The sequence below is a fragment of the Osmia bicornis genome, unplaced genomic scaffold (genome assembly GCF_907164935.1).
Source record: "Osmia bicornis bicornis unplaced genomic scaffold, iOsmBic2.1, whole genome shotgun sequence".
NCBI lineage: Eukaryota > Metazoa > Arthropoda > Insecta > Hymenoptera > Megachilidae > Osmia > Osmia bicornis.
In genome coordinates, this window is record NW_025791318.1 from 279,447 (window position 1) to 285,705 (window position 6,259).

Here is a 6,259-nt window from a genome sequence, read left to right on the forward strand (position 1 = left end):
GGGTCATTCTGACATGCTTCAGGAACTTCTCTCTCCAACTATATGTTCAGGATTCGTGTTTGTAATATCGCTCACTGCTCATTTGTAGCCTTTCGTACCCCTTCAGGACAATGTTCTGCATGTTATGGCTAACGTAATTCCAGTACAGCTGTGACGGATGATGGATTTGTGAGATTTGAATATTTATAGTACTTTATGCAATCTTTTGTACATTATCCTATCTTAATTGCAATTCTAATTTTGATTCTGATTTGGAAAGTGTTAGTTTAGTATTAGTTGATATGGTGGGTGCTCAGAGAGGCATACGCTGCAGTAGTCTTTCTTTCTTGCATGATACAATGTCTTTATTGTTTTCTATACATATGTACACATATGCATCACGGTTCCTCAAATTCTCTGAAATTACTGATTTTCTGGACCGTGGATCTCATTTGAACTTCCTATAACAATGTCTGGGTTGGTTTTGGTACTCATATGTTTTCCATATGTTTCTCTATTAATCGGGAATAAAAGGGGTCTTAATGGAATTGTATTATTTAAATTGACTATAATATGAGGAGTTTAATTAGCTATCTACATTAGTATACTTTATTAAATTGTTAAATTAATTACATTTGGCATGTTTGCTACATATATAAATACATACGTTCACAATAAATTTTGATCTATTTTCTTCATATCAGAGATTAGTTTTCTTCTACTTCCATATTTGGGTTAGTAACATTACAGTAGTATGTGATGTTTATTATTTGATTAGTTCTGTTCAACACGCGCTGTATTACACTGATTTACATTGATTTACTTTATCTGTATCAGTATTAACTTAAATTTAATATCATACTTATCGGAGCGGTATGATAATTCAGTAACAATATACGCAATTTATAACTATTTACATTGATTTGATCTGCTCCATGTTTTAGGCTGATATACGTCTCATGTTGCTTCTCATATTATGACAGATGGGTATTTTCTTCTCCGATTTTCTTCTCCTATTAATTGCTACGTTTTGCCTCCACTTTATTGGCTGGCGTAAAGGTTTCCTGCAAACAGATTAATATTATTGTTCACGGTTTAATATTAACATCTCACTTTCTGATGGTAATAGTCTATCTCTTCCTATTATGTTCACCATCATTCATGTTATAGGATATATATGCTATTGCCTTTATTTATTGATGATTTGCTAAAGATAATTAATAATGTAATAATTTAATTATTGTTCATTGCCTGCATGTGATGATTTGATTGTTTCTTCACCATCTTTGCTTGTTAATCAAGTTTGAGGTCACGGTTGTGGGTAACGTTCCTGCAAGCAGACTTAAGTAGTTTCAATGGTCCCGAACAGTAATTTCAACTGTTAGTGTTACATTATGCTCACCATCTATTTCTTCTTTCTTCTTTCTGCTTTTATTTTTAGCCGATCTTCCCCTTTTGAAGATGGTGCTTTTCCCATTAATTGACAGGATAGGAATATATTATGTATTGTATACGATTGGCGTTAGCACCATTAATGGGCCTGCTCAAGTTTTATGTAGCTCGTCTTCTAAGCACATTTGTTCATTGCAGGGTTGTTGGTCACACGTAGCACAGTCTGATCACAATCTTGATGGACTTTAATTTATACTATCTTGGTTGTCTTGGGTAGCTGGGCCTCGCAGGAGGGATTCCCAGCTTCGCTGGCTCGAGCACTTCATATGAGCTCTCAGTTCAATTCTTATTATCTTATTATCTGTAATTCATCTTGATAATTGTAATAGATGATTATAAGGAATTCCTCACGCATGCATTCATTCATTACATACATACATTTACTCATTATGCTACTTGACGTACCCTTTCTTTCTTCATGGTGATCTTGTCTCTTCAATGTGGTGATGCGTGTGTCTACTCTGCATCAGAATCTGTTGTTTCTGGTTATGTTTTATTGCCCTTTACTGCTGACAATAATTATCAGCGTTTGTGTTTACCTCATCTCTTATGACTGGTATTTGCTATCTGTTGTCTATAATCTTTTCTTTACTTACATTCTTTACATTCTTGGTTTACATTCATTTTCATTTTAATTTCTAGTTCATCTTGAACTTATTTTAAACTACCTAATTGTATTGTGTGTTGGTACTAAATGTTAAATACTCTTTACTGTTTACTATTCATTTCATTTCCTGCTGATTGGTTACTTGGCCGTATGTTTGACGTTTCAGCTTTTTGGTGGTTTTGTTGGTTATATGCTTGGCTTGCCTTTTATGCCGAGTTCACATGTGCTCGCTTGCTTACTCTAGTACTATGCATCTTATGTTCCGTTCACATGTTCTCATGTTCTTAAATGTGTTCTCAAATGTTCTCATGTGTATATATGTATATATGTATATATGTATATATGTATATATGTATATATGTTTATATTTATATTTATTTATTTATTTATTACTTGCTTACTTGTTTGTTTATTACTGATTATTACTGTTTACTGTTACTGTTTCTTTCTTTCCTTATTTTAACGGTTTCTTATCTGTTCTTTTTTACTTTTCATTAATTGCATTGTTGCACTGGATGCATATATATGTTGATTCCTTGTTGTATTTTGTGAATCTGTTATTTAGTTATGTTTAATAATCATCATGTTCAATTATGCTTGCATTCATCTGTCATCTTCATGGTCCGTCTATGGGTCCACCTATCCATGGGCTTCATGGGCTCATGGATTATTATTCATTATTCATCATTTATCATTTATTATTTATTATTTATTATTATTTTGTTGCTTTATGCTCATGCTTATCATGAGCGTGTGAGTGTTTAAGCGTTTGTGCACGTGAGTGTAAAGTGTGTATGGGACAAGTCATCGAGGATTGCAGCCTACGAAGATTTGGCACGGCCAACTGGGAAGTGGATGTCCCAGTTCCTGGCCGTGTTGAAGAGCAAGCCCTGTTAAGCAGGTGAACACATGGCGCGATCACCCGTTGAGCAGGAGCTCCGGTTCCTGGTCGTGGCCGAAGAGAAAGCTCCTGACCTCGCTTTGCAGGCTGGTGAAGACATGGCGCGATCACCCGTTGAGCAGGAGCTCCGGTTCCTGGTCGTGGCCGAAGAGAAAGCTATCCTGACCTCGCTACGGCAGGCTGGTGAAGAGAAGGCACAGTCAGTGCGGGTTGGTGTGATCCCTGAGGATATCCCCCCGTTGCTGACCGTTGCCGATGGCGCGATCACCCGTCGAGCGGACGTGCTCCGGTTCCTGGTCGGGTCGAAGAGCAAGCCCTGACCTCGCATTTGCAGGCTGGTGAATGGATGGCGCGACCACCCGTCGAGTTGCGTATCCTCCGGTTCCTGGTCGTGGCCGAAGAGCAAGCCCTGACCTCGCATTCGCAGGCTGGTGAATGGATGGCGCGATCACCCGTCGAGTTGAGTGTATCCTCCGGTTCCTGGTCGTGGCCGAAGAGAAAGCTTCCTGACCTCGCTACGGCAGGCTGGTGAATGGATGGCGCGATCACCCGTCGAGTTGAGTGTATCCTCCGGTTCCTGGTCGTGGCCGAAGAGAAAGCTTTCCTGACCTCGCTACGGCAGGCTGGTGAAGAGAAGGCACAGTCAGTGCGGGTTGGTGTGATCCCTGAGGATATCCCCCCGTTGCTGACCGTTGCCGATGGCGCGATCACCCGTCGAGCGGACGTGCTCCGGTTCCTGGTCGGGTCGAAGAGCAAGCCCTGACCTCGCATTTGCAGGCTGGTGAATGGATGGCGCGACCACCCGTCGAGTTGGGTATCCTCCGGTTCCTGGTCGTGGCCGAAGAATAAGCTTCCTGACCTCGCTGCGGCAGGCTGGTGAATGGATGGCGCGATCACCCGTCGAGTTGAGTGTATCCTCCGGTTCCTGGTCGTGGCCGAAGAGAAAGCTATCCTGACCTCGCTACGGCAGGCTGGTGAAGAGAAGGCACAGTCAGTGCGGGTTGGTGTGATCCTTGAGGATATCCCCCCGTTGCTGACCGTTGCTGATGGCGCGATCACCCGTCGAGCGGACGTGCTCCGGTTCCTGGTCGGGTCGAAGAACAAGCCCTGACCTCGCATTTGCAGGCTGGTGAATGGATGGCGCGACCACCCGTCGAGTTGAGTGTATCCTCCGGTTCCTGGTCGTGGCCGAAGAAAAATCCTGTGCTTTATCGTACAGGTTGAAAATATCCTACCGCTTGATCGGAGGTGTAACGGCGTGGATCCTCAATCCCTTATAGCTTGATTGTGCGCATGGCGGATTGAGGGTGGACGAAAGCGTCGATGTAAGCTAGGGAGCCGAAGCGCCGTTGCGGCTATCGTTGGTTCATGTTATATATCCCCAAAGGATGAAACGGTTCTGGCGGCCTACGTTAGGGGAGAGGTTTTTAGTGGGTAGTGTATCAGGCCGCGGATGCCCCTTCTGGGCGCCGCTAGGTCGCCCCTTCTGGGCTGTGACCTTATTTTCGAGCCCACCCTTTAGGGTAGGGCTGTCAGGTTGCCCCTTCTGGGTTGCCTCTTTGGGTTTGCCCTCACCAATGGGCGCCAGGCCCCCCTTCAGGGGATACGAGTCCCACACTGCCCGGGCCCTCACCAGCCGAATAGAGTGAATGGGGGACAACCCGCGCGTGCATAAAGGCATTTTCCTCTTCTAAAAATAAAAAAAAAAAAAAAAAAAAAAAAAAAAAAAAAAAAAAGGTTAGGTTAGGTTAGGTTAGGTTAGGGTTGAGTTCGGTGCGGGACGTCTTAGGAGTCGGACGTGTGGTGGAGTCGCTCCCGTAAGACAAGTCAGGAAAATGAGTTATAAAGTGAAAAAATGCAACTAATTACGTGTTTTTGGTGTATATTTTATTTTATTTTATTTTATTAAATAAATAACCACAGTGTGGACAAGGAAAAGGCCGGAAATAACGTGTTATCCCTCCAACAGAGAGAATTTTTTCCAGAAAGGCTAAAACAAACGAAGCACAGAAATTATGATGACACGTTCCAGAAGCAAGTGAGAAGAAATAGAAATAGAAATGGAGATAACAAATAATAGGACGGAAAACAACGAAAGGAAGTTAAACACTGATGTGTGAAAACAAGAAACTCCGTAGAAAAATAAAAAAAGGAAACTGACAGGTGTAATGGCGTAGGCGGTTACGGCGGTTACGAACATGAACACAAAATCGAAGGTAGTTTAAAAATACATAAACGAAAAAGCCCCAACTGATGGAACTAAATAGTTCGACGAAGAACGAACGATGGGAAGTTAAACACTGACACGAATAGATAGGAAACACCGTCTAAAAATAAAAGATAGAATGGCAACTGAAATGGCGGAGGCGGATACGAACACGAACACGAAACCGAAGGCAGTTTGAAAAATATACACAAAAAAAAAAAAAAAAAAAAAAAAAACTGAAGCGATGAATTTAAACAGTATGGCGAAGATCAAACACTGACTCGGACTGACACAAAAATAGCTAATAAAACAAATAAAATGATGACAGTTGTAATGGCGAAGGTAAAACGAGCAAGAGGTCACAAGGAATGAAGACAACTTAAAAATGTACCAACAACGAATCCTGAGATGCACAATGTCTACCACACAACAACGGGCAAGTTATTCTATAAAACAAAACACAGAAGCCACAAAGGTAAGTCAAAAATACTATTAATTTAAAATATTAGACGGGATGAAACGCGAACGACTGACATAGGAAGGAACACGAGAAAGAAGGAAGTGGTGGCGCAAGTGTGCCCAGTAGACGCATAAAGGTTGCGCAGACGAAAGACAGGGAAGTAGCTAGACTCACGGATACTTGCCATAATAAGGAAAAATAAAAAAGCTAGACAGATTGTTTGTAATCTACTAGAGGCTATAAGAAATTAGAAGGGTGAATAATAACACTTAGAGGAAAATAACATAGTTAAATAGTAAGCATAAACATAAATAAATAGGAACTATGAGAAAGGAGGGCACCTCTAGTAACGGGGATATATACGGCAGTGAAAGGTCACGCATGCGCAGATAGTAGGATGAAGTATGCAGGATCGAAAAATAAGAGGATATGACGTAAGGATGGCAGCACTGCCGCAGTAAAATACAGTAGTGTGAGGAAATAATGGTTCCTATACTAGAATAAGTATATAGCGGTATCGATATAAAGGTACACTCGCAGGAACGGACTGAATGATAATAAATATAATTAAAGAAACTCACGGGAATTCAGGAGAAAAATAAAAGATATATAGAAATTTATTAGCTTGAAATATTAACCTTTACAACACCTATA

The 6,259-nt window shown here is 41.3% G+C and overlaps 2 long non-coding RNA genes across 2 annotated transcripts; both read right to left on the reverse strand.

The window, feature by feature from the left end:
* Positions 1-1,226: 1,226 nt before the first annotated feature.
* Positions 1,227-2,295, reverse strand: LOC123989015. The gene is made up of 3 exons (XR_006830397.1): positions 1,837-2,295; positions 1,382-1,732; positions 1,227-1,309 (listed from the first exon to the last, which is right to left on the reverse strand). It is a non-coding gene; the product is annotated as an uncharacterized LOC123989015 (long non-coding RNA).
* Positions 2,296-4,822: 2,527 nt separating this feature from the next.
* On the reverse strand, positions 4,823-5,625 carry LOC123989017. The gene is made up of 2 exons (XR_006830399.1): positions 5,537-5,625; positions 4,823-4,929 (listed from the first exon to the last, which is right to left on the reverse strand). It is a non-coding gene; the product is annotated as an uncharacterized LOC123989017 (long non-coding RNA).
* Between the last annotated feature and the right edge of the window lie 634 nt (positions 5,626-6,259).